At 42.2% G+C, this 24,091-nt stretch overlaps 1 protein-coding gene across 2 annotated transcripts in view; it reads left to right on the top strand.

Moving 5' to 3' along the window:
* Positions 1-24,091, top strand: part of LOC126263870 (transmembrane protein 65) — a 598,567-nt gene that overhangs the window by 14,556 nt on the left and 559,920 nt on the right. The gene's annotated exons all lie outside the window — the stretch shown is intronic.

Below are 24,091 nucleotides of genomic sequence, written 5' to 3'. Positions count from 1 at the left end.
CAGGTCCTGTACGGGCCTTTCTGGATACAGAAAATGTTCGACTGCTGCTCTGGCCGGTACATTCTCCAGATCTCTCACCAACTGAAAACGTCTGGTCAATGGTGGGCGAGCAATTGGCTCGTCACAATACGCCAGTCACTACTCTTGATGAACTGTGGTATCGTGTTGAAGCCGCATGGGCAGCTGTACCTGTACACGCCATCCAAGCTCTGTTTGACTCAATGCCCAGGCGTATCAAGGCCGTTATTTCGGCAAGAGGTGGTTGTTCTGGGTACTGATTTCTCAGGATCTATGCACTCAAATTGCATGAAAATGTAATCGCATGTCAGTCCTAGTATAATATATTTGTCCAATGAATACCCGTTTATCATCTGCATTTCCTCTTGGTGCAGCAATTTTAATGGCCAGTAGTGTAATTGCATCAGCTGAGGACCCATCTGTAATGGTGCAAATGGTGCGCTCCTAATAAAGAACTGCAGAACAGCGAAAGCGGCTATAAGAGTCTTCATTCACTGTGAAACTCATTAATTCATAAGACCCTTTATTTTTAGTAAAGACCGGTTTTGAAGATTCTTAGATATTAACAATTTCTGGTGGTACTTGGCGGAGAAAGATACGATAGTTTCTTCCACCGAGTACTTTAGACAGAAGATACGAGATGACCCAATCAACACAGTGTCAGTTCAAAAATTAGTAGTAAATCTCGATAAATGTGCAACACACGAATTGCCTTAAGATTTCCAAACTCGCAAACGTGGCTATTGTGGCTTTTCAATATTCATTCCCTTCCAATGATAGCCTAGTCAGTGAACAAAGCACATGTTTGGAAGTCAGGGATGTTTACAATTTGGTGTAGATGCCATTGGCAGAATTCCACGCGGCGGAGAAAATAAACAGCTGATGGATGCATGCCCGCTCATGCAGGACGTTCCACACATTGGAGTTTGGAGGTATTGGCTGTGGATAATCTGCTGGTGCTGGGCATGTTCTCATTTCGCTGTAATAGAGCTTCCTCAAACCGAATAGTGCGAGGTCTACCAGTTTCCAGTCGGTCTGATCTAAGAAAGTTTCATATCAGCGCACACTCCGCTGCAGAGTGAAAATCTCATTCTGGAAACATCCCCCAGGCTGTGGCTAAGCCATGTCTCCGCAGTATCCTTTCTTTCAGGAGTGCTAGTTCTGCAAGGTTCGCAGGAGAGCTTCTGTAAAGTTTGGAAGGTAGTAGACGAGATACTGGCAGAAGTAAAGCTGTGAGTACCGGGCGTGAGTCGTGCTTCGGTAGCTCAGATGGTAGAGCACTTGTCCGCGAAAGGCAAAGGTCCCGAGTTCGAGTCTCGGTCGGGCACACAGTTTTAATCTGCCAGGAAGTTTCATATCAGCGCACACTCCGCTGCAGAGTGAAAATCTCATTCTAGAATCATAAGTCTTTGAAAAGTGACGCAATGTGGTAACTTCCTCCCTGGAAACAGTTCTGTATAAAGGGGTCTTACTGCTGGATTATTGCATCGTGCCTCCTCATAAATGAGATGCATGTCAGTTAACTTGATTGCAGTGAAATCGGCCATAAAGAACCTGTAAACATCAGTAGAAATTTTCATGTAAACACAAGGTAACAAATGGTTCAAATGGCTCTGAGCACTATGGGACTTAACATCTATGGTCATCAGTCCCCTAGAACTTAGAATTACTTAAACCTAACTAACCTAAGGACAGCACACAACACCCAGTCATCACGAGGCAGAGAAAATCCCTGACCCCGCCGGGAATCGAACCCGGGCGTGAGAAACGTGAACGCTACCGCACGACCACGAGCTGCGGACACACAAGGTAACATAAGCCACAATAATTTAAGAGGGCGTGTTGAAAAGTAATGTCTCCGAATTTTTAATGTGAAAACTCTTAAGGCGTTTTGAAATAAAACAAACATTATAACGTTCTACATCTTTATTATTCATGTCTACATACGAGTAAAGCAGCCCTCTTGCGCTAGAGGGATAAAAAAAAGTGTGTGAAATCTTATGGGACTTAATTGCTAAGGTCATCAGTCCCTAAGCTTACACACGACTTAACCTAAATTATCCTAAGGACAGACACACACACACACACACACACACACACACACACACACACACACATGCCCGAGGGAGGAACTCGAACCTCCGCCGGGACCAGCCGCACAGTCCATGTCTGCAGAGGGGTCCGAATTGTAGCGTGTAACATGGCAGTCTGTGACGTAACTATCGGTGCGTGATAAACAGCGTGTTTTAATCGAGTTTCTAATTCGAAGAGTTCGTCTACACATGTGCACCGTCTCCTTCAGCATCACAATGCCAGACCACAGACGATCGCTGCGACATCTGCAACAATCTGACGCCTTGGGTTTACTGTCATCAATCATCCTCCATGCAGTTCCGATTTAGCACCACCCGATTTTCAATCGCTTCCAAAACCTAAAGAACAACTTCGAGGACTTCACGTTGATATGGATGAGGCGGTTCAAGCAGAGGTGACGTTGTGGTTCCGTCAACAGTCAAACATTCTACAGTGACAGTGTCAACTAGCTGGTGTGTCGTTGGGAGAAATGTGTTTGTCGCCAGCGTGACTATGCTGAGAAATAAATATATAGATATGAGGAATAAAGATGTAGAATGTTAATGACATCTGTTTTATTACAAAAGCTGTAAGAGTTTTCATATAAAAAATCGTAGGCATTATTTTTCTGCACGCCCTCGTAAACCAGGGACGTGTACACATCTAACAGTAACGAAAAGTTACCTTTCCTAGCAGTAAGACGAAATTGTTTTGCAAATCAGACACTGTTGTGAAAATGATGCATACGAAGCAGTCAAAACAGCTGTAAACATTGGCCTAAGGAAGTACAGCGTCAAAAGCTTCAATGACTTAGTGGGGAAACGGTACACCTGTGACATTTGTGTTCAATAACGCAAATGTTTCTTTTTATCTCCTCCAGTAAGTCTACAAATTTGTATACGTAGCTTTTTACACATTGCGTTCTTCGCAACTCACTGAGCAGTGCCGAGTCCATTTCAAAATGGAGCAATGGAAACATGACTACTAACTTATGTACGTACCCTGATCTCTTCCACACTATCGCCTTCGCTTTACGCATAATACAAATACGTACACTCTTTATCTCAAAAGTTTCTGGATTCTTCTAATATATCGAATCAAATGCCTTACTAGAACGCAGCCGGGTAACGTCATCGACAACGGCCAATATTTAGAAAGGTAACCTCTCCGTCATTTTCAAGGCACAAATGAAACTAGAGATCGCTATGCATGACGGCTTAAACCGGCGGCGGACGGGGCTACGTCAACCAGGAACCAAAAGACGGTGTATACAGAAAGCTAACACCACAGTCTGACATAATAATCGCGACACTCCGTCTCGTTTTTGTTAACCACAGCGATAGCAGCGCCCCAAGTGGCCAGCAAGCGGTATTTCTGAGCACGATGCGGTATTTCTGAGTACGGTATCGGATGAATGCGAATTCTAACGTTTATATTGGTTTGTAACATAGTTTTCACAATAGGGAGATATGTGGTGCCATAAAAAATCGACAGTAGCTAAAAAAAATTTCAATTCAATAAACTTTCCAATAGCCATACACTATTTTATTCTGAAAGTCACGAGTTTCGGCAATTCATTTTGCCATCTTCAGCCCAATACGCCTTTTTCAAATCAACGATATGGGTTCAGTTGCTGTCACGCTTTCGTATGAAACAACTGCACAACGATTGGAATTCACGATATCCAGTTTTATGGCGCAATACAGTAAGTTCGTTGATTTGACAAAAGCGTATAGGGCCTGAAAATAGCTAAATGAGTTGCCGAAACTGGTTGGTTTCAGAATAAAATAAAATATCTTAAAGCACACGGCTGTTGGTAAAGTTCATTGGATTGAAAATACGTACCAACCGATGTCCCCTGGCCCTAATGGACCACCAGAGATAACTAAAAAATGACACGAAATTTGTTATTGTTTAGTTTCCTAAGGACCCTGGAAGATACAAAGCGGTGCAGTATAGGAATAATGCCGTTACCTTTAATAATAAAAAATTGCTATTGAACATCAAAAAACCTGATCCTTTCTAGAAAGACGTTGTGTATATAGCCAACAAAACAGAGTTCGCTACACGTGTAGCCAAGTCAGAGAATGTGGAACGTAGGTAACACATACGGAATGTAACACTTGCATTATTTAACATATCAAGTAAGCCATAACAGCTGTAGCTTAAGGGAAAGCGATATAGACGTGATAATAAATCATCAAAAAAACAATAAAATTGTTGTCCAACGCGGAAGAAACCAGTTGCACTGTTGTTCCTAAATCTAAGCCACAAAACGCAGTGTTATTCAGCACATTCGCTTTGGAAGCAAAAGTAATTTCTTTTACAAAAATATTCGTGTATTAGAAAGTCGTGTATTAGATTCGATAAAAATTTTCAAGTGTCAGGGAAAGTGCCTATGCTAATAACAACAGACAATGATAGAAATATATGCGTATCGTGCGTGAAATACGTGCCTATATTCTCTTGCTTTCAGCGAAATAAGCAGCAATTTTACACATACTCGGAAGTATTTCTTCATAAATAAATTGTAGCTTATGCCACTGAATCAGCCTGATTCAGTTGTTTTTACACGTGTTGTTGTTGTTGTGGTCTTCAGTCCTGAGACTGGTTTGATGCAGCTCTCCATGCTACTCTATCCTGTGCAAGCTTCTTCATCTCACAGTACCTACTGCAACCTACATCCTTCTGAATCTGCTTAGTGTATTGATCTCTTGGTCTCCCTCTACGATTTTTACCCTCCACGCTGCCCTCCAATGCTAAATTTGTGATCCCTTGATGCCTCAAAACATGTCCTACCAACCGATCCCTTCTTCTAGTCAAGTTGTGCCACAAATTTCTCTTCTCCCCAACCCTAATCAATACCTCCTCATTAGTTACGTGATCTACCCACCTTATCTTCAGCATTCTTCTGTAGCACCACATTTCGAAAGCTTCTATTCTCTTCTTGTCCAAACTGGTTATCGTCCATGTTTCACTTCCATACATGGCTACACTCCATACAAATACTTTCAGAAACGACTTCCTGACACTTAAATCTATACTCGATGTTAACAAATTTCTCTTCTTCAGAAACGATTTCCTTGCCATTGCCAGTCTACATTTTATATCCTCTCTACTTCGACCATCATCAGTTATTTTACTCCCTAAATAGCAAAACTCCTTTACTACTTTAAGTGTCTCATTTCCTAATCTAATCCCCTCAGCATCACCCGATTTAATCTGACTACATTCCATTATCCTCGTTTTGCTTTTGTTAATGTTCATCTTATATCCTCCTTTCAAGACACTGTCCATTCCGTTCAACTGCTCTTCCAAGTCCTTTGCTGTCTCTGACAGAATTACAATGTCATCGGCGAACCTCAAAGTTTTTACTTCTTCTCCGTGAATTTTAATACCTACTCCGAATTTTTCTTTTGTTTCCTTTACTGCTTGCTCAATATACGGATGGAATAACATCGGGGAGAGGCTACAACCCTGTCTCACTCCTTTCCCAACCACTGCTTCCCTTTCATGCCCCTCGACTCTTATAACTGCCATCTGCTTTCTGTACAAATTGTAAATAGCCTTTCGCTCCCTGTATTTTACCCCTGCCACCTTCAGAATTTGATAGAGAGTATTCCAGTTAACGTTGTCAAAAGCTTTCTCTAAGTCTACAAATGCTAGAAACGTAGGTTTGCCTTTTCTTAATCTTCCTTCTAAGATAAGTCGTAAGGTTAGTATTGCCTCACGTGTTCCAACATTTCTACGGAATCCAAACTGATCTTCCCCGAGATCCGCTTCTACCAGTTTTTCCATTCGTCTGTAAAGAATTCGCATTAGTATTTTGCAGCTGTGACTTATTAAACTGATAGTTCGGTAATTTTCGCATCTGTCAACACCTGCTTTCTTTGGTATTGGAATTATTATATTCTTCTTGAAGTCTGAGGGTATTTCGCCTGTCTCATACATTTTGTTCACCAGATGGTAGAGTTTTGTCAGGACTGGCTCTCCCAAGGCCATCAGTAGTTCTAATGGAATGTTGTCTACTCCCGGGGCCTTGTTTCGACTCAGGTCTTTCAGTGCTCTGTCAAACTCTTCACGCAGTATCTTATCTCCCATTTCATCTTCATTTACATCCTCTTCCATTTCCATAATATTGTCCTCAAGTACATCGCCCTTATATAAACCCTCTATATACTCCTTCCACCTTTCTGCCTTCCCTTCTTTGCTTAGAACTGGGTTGCCATCTGAGCTCTTGATATTCATACAAGTGGTTTTCTTCTCTCCAAAGGTCTCTTTAATTTTCCTGTAGGCAGTATCTATCTTACCCCTAGTGAGACAAGCCTCTACATCCTTACATTTGTCCTCTAGCCATCCCTGCTTAGCCATTTTGCACTTTCTGTCGATCTCATTTTTGAGACGTTTGTATTCCCTTTTGCCTGCTTCATTTACTGCATTTTTATATTTTCTCCTTTCATCAATTAAATTCAATATTTCTTCTGTTACCCAAGGATTTCTATTAGCCCTCGTCTTTTTACCTACTTGATCCTCTGCTGCCTTCACTACTGCATCCCTCAGAGCTACCCAATCTTCTTCTATTGTATTTCTTTCCCCCATTCCTGTCAATTGTTCCCTTATGCTCTCCCTGAAACTCTGTACAACCTCTGGTTCTTTCAGTTTATCCAGGTCCCATCTCCTTAAATTCCCACCTTTTTGCAATTTCTTCAGTTTCAATCTGCAGTTCATAACCAATAGATTGTGGTCAGAATCCACATCTGCCCCTGGAAATGTCTTACAATTTAAAATCTGGTTCCTAAATCTCTGTCTTACCATTATATAATCTATTTGATACCTATTAGTATCTCCAGGATTCTTCCAGGTATACAACCTTCTTTTATGATTCTTGAACCAAGTGTTAGCTATGATTAAGTTATGCTCTGTGCAAAATTCTACAAGGCGGCTTCCTCTTTCATTTCTTCCCCCCAATCCATATTCACCTACTATGTTTCCTTCTCTCCCTTTTCCTACTGACGAATTCCAGTCACCCATGACTATTAAATTTTCGTCTCCCTTCACTACCTGAATAATTTCTTTTATCTCGTCATACATTTCATCAATTTCTTCATCATCTGCAGAGCTAGTTGGCATATAAACTTGTACTACTGTAGTAGGCATGGGCTTTGTGTCTATCTTGGCCACAATAATGCGTTCACTATGCTGTTTGTAGTAGCTAACCCGCACTCCTATTTTTTTATTCATTATTTAACCTACTCCTGCATTACCCCTATTTGATTTTGTATTTATAACCCTGTAATCACCTGACCAAAAGTCTTGTTCCTCCTGCCACCGAACTTCACTAATTCCCACTATATCTAACTTTAACCTATCCATTTCCCTTTTTAAATTTTCTAACCTACCTGCCCGATTAAGGGATCTGACATTCCACGCTCCGATCCGTAGAATGCCAGTTTTCTTTCTCCTGATAACGACGTCCTCTTGAGTTTTACACTTATTTCACGATAATTTACGTCTTTTGGTAATTTCCTAACGCAGGAACGCGTAAGTATAACAACTATTTCGTTAATTAAGTAGAAAATAATTAAAACGAAACATTATCCTTACGACGCATGTGACTGCTTCCTCACCAATTGGGGTGCTGTGTGTCGATCGAGCTGTCAAACGGTAACAACTTTCACATCAGAGAGTGTTGTGAGTGTATGTATTGCAGTGTGGCTAACACACACGGAGAACAACGGTCGCCACCGCATAATCGAAGATAACTCAAGTCAGGCTTCATCAGTAGTAAAATATTAATTAACATCGGATGGGCAAGTAGTGCTAACGGTGCCCCTCTGTTGTTTAACCAGGGACAGAGAAGGACTACAGACAGAACTGAAGCAAAAACCCTGTCTCTATTTATAAGTCCGTCTTAGTCGCTTGTGCGGGCATCTTCTACTGTAACACTGGGTTGCCCTGCCGTCATACCGACGCAGACAGATTTTAAAACTGGAGTCTACGACTATTTGAGCCACTCATCGACAGTTTTTTACGAAATTGAGGGATCACGTCTTTGTCACGCTTCATTCGCCAGCGAAATGTAGACAGTATTCACGGAACAGCATCTTGACTCGGAGCTATGTGTACACCTACGATCTTTTAACATTGTTGCACCTGATGATGCGCCCTTAGGCCTCGAAACCGGTTGTGTATCAATAAAACAACAATTTCACTAGCTGTCATCTATTTATAAGGTCACCAGCTTGTCTAATCTCGATAACTTCTTTAGTGACACTATCCCAGTAACTTGGAGTGCATGTCAGATTCTTTGTGTTGTTATATACCATCGCATGTCGGTACCAAGGCAGTGTACTGCAATCGCAGACTTGCTTGGCTGTTTGTAAGCGTGTATGGCGCTTACGTGTAACCGTTACCGTTGCACACGCTTACAACAGCGGAACAAATCTGCGATTGCAGTTAACGCTGCCTGCTCACTGTCGATAACGTCTCACGTTAATTGTCTTTGGTTGTTTGATGGGGCTAGTTGTGGAGATAAAAAAAGAAGGGAGATGACACTGTAGACGTACGCATACTTAAAGTTGTTTTGGAGCCAGAATGGGTGGGGCCTGCTGCCATCTTAAATAGCCCAAAACATTTGTAGACTACTGTTTACGATTGCTTCTTGTTCATTATTTCTGTCGTGTGCGCGCAACAACTATCTCAAATACTAAAAATTACAGCACTTATATTAACAAAATAGGAAGGCAATTTCGAATGTTTTTCTGTTCTGGAACGCGTATTTGCTCGAACGTCATGACACGTTTCGCCTTGTTAATGTAACTTGTTTTTATTTTTTAAATATATTTCGAATGAACAAGAAGATAAGGAAGTGACGTCAAAAGCATGCTTTCGAAATCCATTTAATTCTGTTTTTACTGTGTTTAAACCGATAGCAAATGAAGCTGGAACCCCGAAATCAATGATTTTTGCTTACAGGTGCTGCTTATTGTTCGTTATATTTCCAGCTTTCAACTCGTATGCATAACATTGTTAATGATCACGTGTGCAGAAAACGTGTTCTTCGCTAGCCCATAAACGTGTCAAATCAGGAAAGAAGCAAGGAGTGCTACTATATCTTGTGCGCATGAACAAAATGAACGATTATTGAAATATCAAACACGCAGAACAGCATACAGGTACAACTCCCTGCAGAATAGAGCTCTTGTTTTGATTGTCACTGCATTATTTTCACTGTAGTTCACAAATCTCACTCTGGAACCTTATCTACGTTGCGTCATTCAGTGTGAGACCAATAATAGGAATTTGCAATGTAAAAAAGAAACTATATTATTTTTAAACATTTACCAGCAATGCACCATGCGATAAATGTGATAAGGCGTATGGTCTCAAACGCTTACACCCTGTAAACCGGATATTTTGTTTTAACATGTATGTAAGTCATTTTTTAGTAACGACAGCTACCTTATTTAACATATAAACCTCTGTCTCCAACAGAGCCCATTTGCTTCTTTCTCCCGAATATTTCTCGCCAGTAACTGTCAGTTTTTCAGGAATAACCAAACTTGGCACAATTAGAATATACGTCTACTTTGATCATACACTTGATTTTACTTTTGAATTTCATTTTGAATTTTTCAAAATGTGTAAGCATATGCCATACCTTGTGATATACCAATAATTAGTTAGTTTGATATTCCATGTATAATATTCACCATAAATTTTATCGATGTGGAACAAATAATTGTATATTAACACGTATTTATTTGTTTGTAAAATGCCTCCATGTTTGTCACTTATTAGCTTTTATGTTTTTTAATTAAAGACAGACAGATGTTAGTAATTTCTGCCCCATCACCATTTACACGTTATAGTAATAGATAGGCTCCTGCGGAATAGGAGGCTTTGTCAAAGGGAAACGTTTTCAGTTTAGTTTCAAACTTTACTTCGCTGTCTGTCACGCATCTTACATCACTGGGTATGGAATCAAAATTTTTGATTGCAGCATTCTGAACTCCTGTTTACGGTACAGCCAACCTCGATGTGGCGTAATGACTGTCGTTTTTTATCTTCTGATATTTTAATTATGTACACCACTGTTCCTGTTGAAGTGCGTATTTTAATTATTTAATTTAGGAAAAGTAAAGGGACGAGAGAGGCAATTCTGACGCTACGGCTAATAATGGAAGCAAGGCTAAAGAAAAATCAAGACACTTTCATAGGATTTGTCGACCTGGAAAAAGCGTTCGACAATATAAAATGGTGCAAGCTGTTCGAGATTCTGAAAAAAGTAGGGGTAAGCTATAGGGAGAGACGGGTCATATACAATATGTACAACAACCAAGACGGAATAATAAGAGTGGACGATCAAGAACGAAGTTCTCGTATTAAGAAGGGTGTAAGACAAGGCTGTAGACTTTCGCCCCTACTCTTCAATCTGTACATCGAGGAAGCAATGAGGGAATTAAAAGAAAGGTTCAGGAGTGGAATTAAAATACAAGGTGAAAGGATATCAATGATACGATTCGCTGATGACATTGCTATCCTGAGTGAAAGTGAAGAAGAATTAAATGATCTGCTGAACGGAATGAACAGTCTAATGAGTACACAGTATGGTTTCAGAGTAAATCGGAGAAAGACGAAGGTAATGAGAAGTAGGAGAAATGAGAACAGCGAGAAACTTAACATCAGGATTGATGGTCACGAAGTCAATGAAGTTAAGGAATTCTGCTACCTAGGCAGTAAAATAACCAATGACGGGCGGAGCAAGGAGGACATCAAAAGCAGACTCGCTATGGCAAAAAAGGCATTTCTGGCCAAGAGAAGTCTACTAATATCAAATACCGGCCTTAATTTGAGGAAGAAATTTCTGAGGATGTACGTCTGGAGTACAGCATTGTATGGTAGTGAAACATGGACTGTGGGAAAACCGGAACAGAAAAGAATCGAAGCATTTGAGATGTGGTGCTATAGACGAATGTTAAAAATTAGGTGGACTGGTAAGGTAAGGAATGAGGAGGTTCTACGCAGAATCGGAGAGGAAAGGAATATGTGGAAAACACTGATAAGGAGAAGGGACAGAATGATAGGACATCTGCTAAGACATGAGGGAATGACTTCCATGGTACTAGAGGGAGCTGTAGAGGGCAAAAACTGTAGAGGAAGACAGAGATTGGAATACGTCAAGCAAATAATTGAGGACGTAGGTTGCAAGTGCTACTCCGAGATGAAGAGGTTAGCACAGGAAAGGAATTCGTGGCGGGCCGCATCAAACCAGTCAATAGACTGATGACCAAAAAAAAAATCGTCATTGTTCCTGATGAAGTGCAGTGAAGTATTTACAACTGTACGAGGGAATATCCATACTGGGAAGCTGATAGATTACTACTCACACGCCGAACAGCAGACAGACGCAACGAAAAGAGTGTTCACGTGTTTTCGGCCAAAGCCTTCATCAGAAAGGAAGCATAGCACACGTACACACATTCACACGATCATACACACAAAATTATCTCTGTCTCTGTCTCTGTCTCTCTCTCTCTCTCTCTCTCTCTCTCTCTCTCTCACACACACACACACACACACACACACACACACACACACAGGACTACTGTGTCCAGCTGTTCTAGCCCGTAGGGAGGAAATGTGAAATATGAATAATTATCGGCGGGAGGAACTGAGGGCTTGAGATGCTGCACCAGGTATCAGAGCGGTCACGTAGCAGTGTGTTGTGCGGGGACAAGACCGTTCATACAGTGTGGCTCAGATGCTGGAGCATTTGTGGTTTGGAAGGCAATGAAAAGCACACAGGGAAGTAAAGTAAACAGCGCAACCATAATTCATGTATACCATAGAAAATATTGCCTGAACGGCTCCACTTACGAGTGAAATGTTATTCCTTTAAACTTTGGATTATGATCGGATCGATTAATACGCTCGTAAGCGACGCAAGCTTGCGGTTTTAGTGAAACAAGCTACGTCTCTACACAATCAAATCACCAGATGCTATTTGGGATACGATCATAAAAGTCGATAGATGTCCGCAATGGTCGAAACTGAATGGACACGTCAGAGTGACATCACGGGGAAATAACACAACGGTGAACCGCGGAGGTATAAAAATGGTTCAAATGGCTCTGAGCACTATGGGACTTAACTTCTAAGGTCATCAGTCCCCTAGAACTTAGAACTACTTAAACCTAACTAACCTAAGGACATCACACACATCCATGCCTGAGGCAGGATTCGAACCTGTGACCGTAGCGGTCGCGCGGAGGTATAAATGCGGTGAACCTAATGTTAAGGGTTATGTAAAATGACAGATGTCGGCTTCAAGTTTGTGACGTAATGACAACTCCCTTTTTTTTTTACCTCCATGACGGCGCGTGTTGTCTTTCTGGATACGTTGTGCCTTGGTTCCTGGTTGACGTAGTCACACGTGGCCCAGCCCACCGAGGGTTTAACTTGCCATGTACAGCGGTTTCTATTTTCGTTTGTGCCTTGAAAATGACAGGGTTTCACCTGTCGAAATATCGGTGGTTGTCGAGGACATTGCCGGTTGCATTGTTATAAGTTATCTGAAAGTGCAGTACACAGGGAGAAGCTCTTGTTTCGTATCAGAACAAAGTTTTCAGGTAATAGTTCACAACGTTACGACGTCATTGGTCAAAGCGACGGGTTGTATTCCATTCTTCAGTTGACCCGAAAAATTATTAACTACATTATGTACTGCCGTATTCACAAGTGCGTTATATCAATGTAAATGTGAATTTTAAATTTTTTAATATGTCAGAATGTATTTTGTTTTGCTTCTGTTTCAGTAAATTAATCAGTATTTAAATTCATATTTTTTTCTTTTAAGTACGCCCCCGCCCCACAACCACCCCCACCCCCTGGGTATTTTTCTACGTGATCAAAGCTCGAATTTTTTTTAATGCGGAGGTACCGAGGAAATTGTAATGGAACGAGCTGAAGATCTGTTGCGTTTCCGACTGCAGATAGCATAGTACGTTGATACACCTCACTTGGATTATACACCGATCAGCCAGAACATTATGACCACCGACCTACCATCGATATAAACCCGTCCAGGCGATAGCAGCCTCACCTGGCTAGGATTGACTGCTAGTCAATCACACGCCCGGTGCATGTAGTATCAGTGAGCGTAATGTCTGTATGTAGAATGAGATCTATCTGCCTGCAGCCGTACACATTTTTCGCAACGTTGACGCCATGTTTCCGTGGCCGCTGCGAACGCTTCTTTAGGAGTCTGGTTTGACCTCTGGTAAATTGGTGATGCAACAGCACCACGGCTAGCGAATGTGCGACCACGGAGAGTTTATTTCATTGCTGGAAACAGACAAAAGTCGCTAAGGACCCTGATCAGGTTAGTAGAAAGCACGAGAAATTACTTCACAGGTGTTGTCACGAAGAAAGAAACTACAAGCATCGCGTTCGCCCGATGCGCTGGTACGTTGTCTTGGAGAAAGAGCACACATGCAGTTTTTTCTCCGGCTGTTTCTCAGTCAATGCAGGAAGAAGCTAGTTCTTCAAAACATCTTGGTAGGATGCACCTGTCTCCGTAGTGCCCTTTGGAACACAGTAAGGATTCACCATCGTTGTCCCGGTATACAGCCATTAATTTTTAGGCAGTCGCGCTAACCCGAATTTTTTTGTTGGTTTTTAGTATGTGTGCTTTCATTGAGTCGACAGTTGCTTCATTTCTGGACTGAAGAAACAGCATCTATGTATCATCCATTGTCACAATCGCTGAAAAGGATGTCTATTCATGCCGTACGCGTCAACGTTGTTTGGCAACAGGCGATGTGTGCAGCCTTTTGGTCGTCCTTCAACATTCGCGGTAGCCACCTGGAACACTGTTTTAGCATTTTCGGGTCCTCAAGCGTGACTGTGTGCACAGGTCCCACGGAATCTCTGGAGGCGATGTGTTTCACATTCATTCGATGATCCTTCTAAACAACTCGCTCGATTACACCGTCTGACCGTCTTGTCTTAGTTTATTATGACGTAACACTCACGAGTGCATATTAGACAAATCCATGACACCATCACCACGTGTCTCACTCAACAGGCGATAAATTTCAGTCGATGTCACACCACGCAAATGGAGAAAACGAATGATTACACTCTGTTCTTGTAATGAAAGCGTCGCCATTTCAAGTATCAGAAACCGTCCTCACCCTCGCTCTTGCCGCTACAGTTCTGAGTGTCATACAGTGCTGCCATCTATATCACGCATTCATAACGAATGTACGCGTGTTTTAAAGCAAACTCTATATTTCTGTTTCCAGTTCTGAAAAAAAAAAAACGGAGGTGTTATAACTCGACTGCACCTTGTAGTTATTGTGTAGTCATGCTGCTCTAATCCGAAACCATTGGTAACGAAACTGTGTACGATGTCATTCCTGGTGCGCATGTGAGCTCGGCCGGGATTACTGAAGATACAACCCGTCTGCTTTGACCAACGACGTCGGAAGTTACCACAGATAATGTATTGCACACATTGAACAGCAAAGACGCATGGTGAGAAACAAAGGAGTGCAGAACAGAGAAAACAGATTGTAGGCATACAAATCACGTACATTCATATTTCGAACATAATGTTAAGTGCATCGCTTCTTTGAGTCTTAATACCCTATTCTTCGTTTGTCCTGTACAGCTCAACTGAAGAATGGGATACTAGTGCAGAAAAGAAAGAAAGAAAGACAGAAAGAAAGGGACAGAAGTAACGTTAGCTTGGGACCCCTCAGTTAACATACAAGAGTTGTATCCCGAACTTCAGCGGATCTGTATATGTTAACTGCAGTACGCGACACAAACTGAACGAATGTCGACTTTTTCGCCTTCGCTAACAGTTGTAGTCTACGCTATTCTTCAGTTGATCTATGTAGGTCAACTGAAGAATAGGATACTAACGCTAGTGAAGACGAAAAAATCGACTTACGTAACGTTATCATCCTGTACCTCAGTTGAATCACGCGAAGGAGAAGAAAAGCGACATACATAAAATTTTTATCCCATATTTCAGTTGATCCTTACAGATCAACTGAAGTAGTAATAGTAGTAGTATGGTATTCTGCCTTACGGCAGGTCTTGTCATGGGTTAAGCCTCTTCCACTTTTGTCTGTCCATAGCCAGTCTTTTCATTTCTGAATATTTGTCCTTTGATATTGTCCAGCATTTGATATCTTCTTTTTCCTCTTCCCCTTTTTCCTTCCACCATTCCTTCTATTCCTTCTCAAACAAAGTAAAGTTTTCTCTTTTTGATGACTTTCAGCTTGTTTCTTTCTTCTCCAACTCTTCTTAATACTTCTTCATTCCTTACTTGGTCTTCCCATTTCACTTTTCGCCGGCCGGTGTGGCCGTGCGGTTCTAGGCGCTTCAGTCTGGAGCCGCGTGACCGCTACGGTCGCAGGTACGAATCCTGCCTCGGGCATGGATGTGTGTGCTGTCCTTAGGTTAATTAGGTTTAAGTAGTTCTAAGTTCTAGGGGACTGATGACCACAGATGTTAAGTCCCATAGTGCTCAGAGCCATTTGAACCATTTTTCACTTTTCCATTCTTCTCCATATCCACATCTCTAGTGCATCCAAATATTGGAGGATCCAAAAATTTTTTGACCTTCAATAAAAATAGTATGGACTGAAAATTATCATAGCAGTACTAGCGACGCCGAAAAACCAACAGTAGAATTTGTATCCCGTACTTCAGTTGACCTATATAGATCAACCGAGGTACAGGATGCCAGTGTTACGTATGTCGCTTTTTTTATCTTTGCTAGCACTAGTGTTCTATTCTTCAGTTGACCTATATACGTCAACCGAAATAAGGGATGCAAATTTTTCGTATGTTGGTCTTCGAACCTTCGTTAGTAGTATCGACTGAAAAACATCGATGTAATACTAGTGCTGGCGAAGGCGAAAAAAAAGCGGCAACTGTAAAATTTGTATTTCGTACTGCAGTTGACGAAACCTGCTTCAAGTTTTCTGTATTCATAGGAATAGATAAATCCATACCCACAAACTAAAATAAAAAAGTAAATATTGTCCTGAACGAAAAGCAATTCTTTCGAAATATTTCAAACTTACGAAGAATGAAAATATCTTCCGAATGAATTGGAACGAACAAATGATTTAAATTAATACAAGCGACAAGAATCACACACAATGTCTAGCCCTATCTTTTAAAAACACTTTCATTTATTTCAATTTACAATGATGATTCCTTGCCACAGAAGATAATCGCTTCATTATCTATGGCTCGAAAATAAAGACATTAATATCTGTGAGTAAATTACGACGTCATTGGTCAAAGCGACGGGTTGTATTCCATTCTTCAGTTGACCCGAAAAATTATTAACTACATTATTTACTGCCGTATTCACAAGTGCGTTATATCAATGTAAATGTGAATTTTAAATTTTTTAATATGTCAGAATGTATTTTGTTTTGCTTCTGTTTCAGTAAATTAATCAGTATTTAAATTCATATTTTTTTCTTTTAAGTACGCCCCCGCCCCACAACCACCCCCACCCCCTGCCCCCTTTAGTATTATCACGCTCCACAGCTTGAGAATCGCTGGCCCACAAGATGCGTGACAGATTTCGCGGAATATATGGACTCTAAAACATCTCCAAGATCGGGAATGGGAAGGTTGTGAATTGCGGAGCTTGAGAAGCGATAAACGGCGTTCGCTGTAAACGACTCATCTCTCACTCGCGGATCTAAGAGAGGCTGGCGACCTCTGTTGACTTTGGTTTTAATAGTGTAGCGGTACAGAAAATTAATCGGGGTCCGCTAATTATCGTTTCGTCTTAAATCTCGGGGGCAATTCGTCGCGCAATTTGTCTGGCGCTCCGCAAGTCGCTAAGGGCGCGGCACGCGGTTTCCGGTAGCTGTCGTGAGTGAAACTTCAAAAGAAGCCTTTCCGAGGATGTGACGAAAGGAACGTTATGACGCTATCATTAGTTTCTTACTCACAGTTTTGTTCGCGCTAACATCTCACTCTCTTGCTATAGTTGCTAGTGAAGCGGAAGTCACCAAATTCCTGGGTAGTGGTTCAAATGGTTCAAATGGCTCTGAGCACTATGGGACTCAACTGCTGAGGTCATTAGTCCCCTAGAACTTAGAACTAGTTAAACCTAACTAACCTAAGGACATCACAAACATCCATGCCCGGGGCAGGATTCGAACCTGCGACCGTAGCGGTCTTGCGGTTCCAGACTGCAGCGCCTTTAACCGCACGGCCACTTCGGCCGGCGTTCCTGGGTAGTGAACTCTCGTGGAAGGTACATACTTACAAACTTCTTTGAAGCTGAATGGAGCTCTCTTTACGGTTGACGTACACCCTGTCCATTAATTATCTTTACAACTTAAGACATTAATACCTTTAAAATTGTAATAGATATTAACAAATGGTCCTGAACATGTGATAAGGTAACTCACAAAATTTTGGTTTCTAATTCATACACATCAATGTTTGCATCCCTGCACAGATAATGTCTTGTCGGAATTCAATTTCTCTCCACGTACAATTCAACATCTGCGCGGTGAAATGTTCAACTGCATTGCGAATGCGTGCCATCAAGTTCTGCAGCTCTCTAACCTTCATTTGGTACGCCAGTCCTTTACAAAATCCCACAGGAAGAGGTCTAGTGGTGCGAGGTCAAGAGATCGTGGCGGCCATCGAATTGGATCATCTCGTCCAACCCACCTACCTGGGCACTTATTATCTAGAAATTGACGGACATTTACGGACCAGTGGGGTGGTGCCCCATCCTGCTGGAATCTGACATCAGGTTGCAGGTGTTCTAATTGTGACTCAGCAGACTCTTGTAACATGTCCAGGTAAACACCACCGTTGACGGCAGACTTTATGAAAATAAATTGACCAATGGTGCAACTGTTCCAGTGGTTCAAATGGCTCTGAGCACTATGGGACTTAACATCTGAGGTCTCAGTCCCCTAGACTTAGAACTAATCAAACCTAACTAACCTAAGGACATTACACACATCCATGCCCGAGGCAGGATTCGAACCTGCGACCGTAGCAGCAGCGCGGTTCCGGACTGAAGCGCCTAGAACCGCTCGCCCACAACGGCCGGCGATGCAACTATGCATCAGTCCGTACCAAACATTGACCTTGGGGCTATCTCTTTCCATTTCACATGTAAATGAGGATACTGTGAACCCCATATAGAAACATCCTGGAAGGTAAAAAAAAGCTTAATCAGTTATCACAGATTGAAAACCATTTGTTCCAGTACAGTTTCAAAGTCATTGACGTCCTCAGTTGTACAGATAATTTACGGACACCCTTTACTGTCCACCGTGATACAGTGATACTTATTGCATAAATTTTCATTCCTCGATTTCCTGTAGGATAGTATTTTGGATATATGATTCACTTATATGTCTAAGGATTTGGGGTCCTTAGATTTACATTGTGCATTACTGTTGTCAGTAAACACAAGAGAAAGACACAACCTTTTGTCGGGAGCACATCGATAATTACTGTCCAAAGAAATGGCGCAGCGCCCGGGTTCCCGGGTTTTATTCCCGGCGGGGTCAGGGATTTTCTCTGCCTCGTGATGATTGGGTGTTGTGTGACGTCCTTAGGTTAGTTAGGTTTAAGTAGTTCTAAGTTCTAGGGGACTGATGCCCATAGGTGTTAAGTCCCATAGTGCTCAGAGCCATTTTTGAAATGGCGCAGCAATCTGCACTGTACAGGGTGTCTGACTATTATAGGTACAAACGAAATGAGTGAGTAGAGGACAATAAAATAAGAAAAAAATAATAACTATGAATATAGGTCCGCATAGCATTGGTTTCTCTTGTACGACATATGCAGAACTACAGTCCTGCCAACGTTACAACATTGTCATTGTCTAAGACTTTGTTTATATCGAAACACCGCAAGTGATGCGTAAATTACAAGGTGATAAATTGACCTCGTCTGATTTTATCATCATTCGGGATACCTAAGAATGGTAAACAGCGTTTCAGCGAGAAGTGTATCGGTTGTGGCACGCCAAAACCGTGGCCTTCTAGATCCCTCGACTTGAACCCATTGGTTTTTTTTTGTGGGGATATTTGAAAACTTTGATGTATTCCAACACTGTTGATAGCTTCAGTGAACTCTGGGAATGCATTGTGGATGGTTGTCAATGCATTCGGAACACGCCCTTGGATGTAAATTCATAAACTTAAATTGGAAAGAACACTTAGAAAATGTTGTGGGGAAGGCTAACCAAAGGCTGCGTTTTATTGGCAGGACACTTAGAAAATGTAACAGACCAACTAAGGAGATTGCCTACACTACGCTTGTCCGTCCTCTTTTAGAATACTGGTGCGCGGTGTGGGATCATTCATTACCAGGTAGGGCTGACGGAGTACATCGAAAAAGTTACAAGAAAGGCAACACGTTTTGTATTATCGCGAAATATGGGAGAGAGTATCTCAGAAATGATACAGGATTTGGGCTGGAAATCATTAAAAGAAAGGCGTTTTTCGTTGCGACGCAATCTTCTCACGAAATTCCAATCATCAACTTTCTCCTCTGAATGCGAAAATATTTTGTTGACACCGACCTACACAGGGCGGAACGATCACCACGATAAAATAAGGGAAATCAGAGCTCGTACGGAAAGATTTAGGTGTTCATTCTTTCCGCGCTCTATACGAGATTGGAAAATAGAGATTTGTGAAGGTGGTTCGATGAACCCTCTGCCAGGCACATAAATGTGATTTGCAGAGTATCGATGTAGATGTAGAAAACTACAACCAGTTACTTTTTTTGAATAGTTTGGGTTTTCGAATCTTTTCAGGTTCATCTTCAGATGATTTTCTGGAAGTTACATGTCAATTTTTAGCATAACCCTGGGTGACAAGAAGATGGAACACGCTTTAACGGATCGCCATGAGTATTGTTTATCTGTCGATATGGATGCAAATTTTTAGTTTTGTACTTATTGCGACAGTACGGACGGTTTTTTCTGTTAGTGTCCATCTGTCTGCTTCCATTTTGATGTCAACGCTTAGAAGATGCCGTAAATGCACTAAAGAGAATGTCTGCACTAGCTTGTCCATTGTCTCCTGGAATATTACGGCCTGGTATAGGATCGTTACGAGAAAGGATTGACGTTGGGCATCGCAAAATTTCAAAGAAGGGCAGCTCATTTCTCATTTTTTATTCACTCAAAACAGGGGGAGGGGGGAAAGAGTGTGATGGATTTGATAAGGAAGTTGGGGTGGCAATCATTGAACCAAAGGTGTTTTTCGTTGCGACGAGATCTTTTCACGAAATTACAATCTTCAACTTTCTCCCCAGAATGTCAAAATATTCTGTTAATTCTCACCTTCTTAGGGAAAATTACCAAGGCGACAAAACAAGAGAAATGAGAGATTACAAGAAAGATTTAGGTGTTCATTTTTCCCGTATGTTGTTAGAGAGTGGAACAGCGATTAAGTATGTGCGGAGGCTTTCCCTGCATATGTGTTGTTTCCAGGGCTCTCGGGTGTCCAGCCCGATGCGATCGTTGAAGTCCCACGATATTTCGGCGAATAACCTTTCCGCCATCATCAGGTGGTTCTGATGGACTCCATCATCAGGTGATTCTGATAATGGCGGAAAGGTTATTCGCCGAAATATCGTGGGACTTCAACGATCGCATACGGCTGGACACCCGAGAGCCCTGGAAACAGCAGAGTAGTAGTCTGAAAGTGGTTCCTGAACCTTCTGCATAACGCTTACGTGTGAATTACACAGTAATCTAGATATACGAGTGCGTGCTGAAAAGTAATGCCTTCGAATGTGAATGGTCTTAATTCTTTTTAAATAAAACTAACGTTCTTATCATTCAACATTTTTATTCTTCAATTCGAGAAGTTTATTTCTCAACATAGTTATTCTGTTGAGGACCATCCCGAGAGACCAGTTTGTTGATATTGTCATTATAGAATTTTAGATTTTGTTGAAGGAGCCACAACCCCTCTGCTTGCACCGTTTCAAAAGTGAAGTCCTCGAAGGTGTTCTTTAAGTTTTGGAAACAGACGAAAATCTGACGGTCCCAAGTTGGAGTGACAGTGACAGTGAATCCAAGGCGCCAGATTGCAGCAGATGTCGCAGTGCTCGTGTGAGGTCTGAGATTGTCATGCTGAAGGAGATGGTGCTCCATGTGTGTACGGACTCTCGAATTCGAAACTAGTTTACAGCACCGATATAGTTACGTTACACATCGCCATGTTACAGGCTATAATTGTGAGCTTTTTAGCGGCAGCGGGTTGCAAATATGTATCCATTAAGAATAAAATGTACAATGTAGAAATGTTTGCTTTATTTAAAAATCTCTTAGGGTTCTCACATTAAAAATTCGCAGGCATTACTTTTTAACACGCCTTTGTAGTTCATTATCTCACGGTACTCAGTTCTGGAATTTCCACAATTTGTATGACTTTGACCGTAAAAGTCTGTGACATCCTATATCAAGCTATGGCTATTCTCAACAGCAAAAGGTTTTGCCTAACAATGTAGAATGCTTCCTTGGCAATTGTTAGGCGTCTCATACCAAATTTTACAGATCGAATTACTTGAAGCGGTTTGGCGCTGTGTTGTATGATGTAATACGCGCTCTTGCGAGTATTTTCAAGTCTTAATCCTATGTGTCACACTGACAGAAGAAAACGACAATGGCACTTTGAAGGCACAAGAATCATTGCCATCGTTGCGCGGCTTGAGAAACTACAGCTAGGAGGAGAATTCGTTGTTAAATGACGTTGTTGTATCACAGTTCGTAATCGTTCAGGTCGTACTTTTGGGAGACTGCGGTGTGATGAGCCAGAAAAGTTCGTTACAGCGGGGAGATTACCTATTAACCGCTGAATAAAAAACGGTGTCGCCTGTCATAATTGCATCTGTTGCTTGAAGAGTAGCGGGAAATTGCGTTAGAACCGTTGATCGAATTTTTCTGCTTTGTACGGTCCTATTGAAGGGACGCTTGTGTCCACGAGATGGTCCTTTTGAATTGTGGATGAGTTGCGGCAGTAATTGGTACGCTAATGCCGATATTATACAGCCTGCAAAAAAAGAAAGGAAAAAAAAAACGAAGAACGCAGAAGGGGAGGGGTTCAAATCAAATTTCTCTGAGCACTATGAGACTTAACTTCTGTGGTCATCAGTCCCCTAGAACTTAGAACTACTTAAACCTAACTAACCTAAGGACATCACACACATCCATGCCCGAGGCAGGATTCGAACCAGCGACCGTAGTGGTCGCGCGGTTCCAGACTGTAGCGCCTAGAACCGCTCGGCCACTCCGGCCGGCCTAGAAGGGGAGGGGGAAATGAAATAAAACTTCAGTAGTCGAGAGGATATGAGACCTTTATGCAGTGACAAAACTCAGTCAAATTTACAGAAAAAAATGGTTCAAATGGCTCTGAGCACTATGGGACTCAACTGCTGTGGTCATTAGTCCCCTAGAACTTAGAACTACTTAAACCTAACTAACCTAAGGACATCACACACATCCATGCCCGAGGCAGGATTCGAACCTGCGACCGTAGCAGTCGCACGGTTCCGGACTGCGCGCCTAGAACCGCGAGACCACCGCGGCCGGCAAATTTACAGAGAACTTGGTAGTATGAGCGCACTTACCAGTATGACATCGCGCCTCCTCTGCCTTGGATGCTTGCCCTGATCCAGTTGGGAAGGGTATCATAACGCTGTTGTATCCTCGCCTGAGGCCAGCTGGCCAACTGTTGTAACTGTTCCTTGATATCCTGGATACTGGCTCCAGGGCGGAGTTGAGTCCAATCTGGTTCCTTGCATGTTCTATCGGGTAGAGATCTGTGGCTCTCTCTGGCCACAGGGGTGTCTCAACACAATGCAGACGTTCAGAAGGACACATGCCCTGTGTGGACGAGCACTGTCGTGTCGGAAATTAGCACCACGATACTGTCACCTGAGAGGTTAAACATCAGGTTTTCGGCTATCCTTGACGTAAGGCTGTGTCGTCAGGATTCCTTCACTGACTTCAGCTCACGACTAGTCACTAGCAGCCGTGACCTGAAGTAATATATAATGGCTCCCCGCACCATAAAGCCAGGAGTAACACATTTGTGGCTCTACAAAATATTGGAAGAATCGGACCTCTTCCCAGGTCGCAACCATGGTCGCCGACGATGGTCATCCGGGGTAATGCAGAACAGCGATTATCGCTGAACACAATGCGACGCAATACGTCAGCAGTCCATGCTTCCTGGTCACGTAGACGTTCGTGTTGTGGTGTCAACGGCAGCCACACGTGGGACGGTAATTCCATAGTCTGGCTGCTGCTAGTATCCGACCAATTGTGTGGGATGACACAGAACGTTGCAGGAAGTTCATTATTCGTTCTTGGATGTAGGCTATCCTTCCTTCTGGTCGAGTGTCCGCAGCTCGTGGTCTAGTGCCTAGCGTTGTTTCCTCTGGATCACGGGGTCCCGGCTTCATTTCCGGCCGGGTTGGGGATTTTCTCTGCCCGAGGACTGGGTGTTTGTGTTGTCCTCATCATTTCATCATCATCCTCATCATTCGTGACAGTGACTACATTCGACTGTGAAAAAAATGAACTGTGAAAAAACTGGGACTTTGTATGGGCGCTAATGACCACGCAGTTTAGCACCCCACAAACCAAACATCATCATCTTCCTTGTGATCGACCAGAACTTTAATCTGCCCTCACGTTTCCATGCAGCCGAATATCGAACCACTGTCACTATTGAATGTCCCACAGATCTGGATATTGCATGATTTGGTAAATGGCGATCTGTCTCACACGAGTACACAGCATCTCTGTGTTTCTTTACAGTGATCACTCAACATCTGAAGCTGTTCACACCCATTAAATACCTTACCAGACCTGGTGACAATAGAACAAAGGGACTCTGTTGGCTGTTCTACCTGTCAGACGGAATTGTAACTCTGCTTACCGTATCAGTCCACCTAA

Source organism: Schistocerca nitens, chromosome 1 (assembly GCF_023898315.1).
Source record: "Schistocerca nitens isolate TAMUIC-IGC-003100 chromosome 1, iqSchNite1.1, whole genome shotgun sequence".
NCBI lineage: Eukaryota > Metazoa > Arthropoda > Insecta > Orthoptera > Acrididae > Schistocerca > Schistocerca nitens.
The sequence above is the reverse complement of the archived record's forward strand: the minus strand, read 5'-3'. Positions and strand labels throughout refer to the sequence as shown.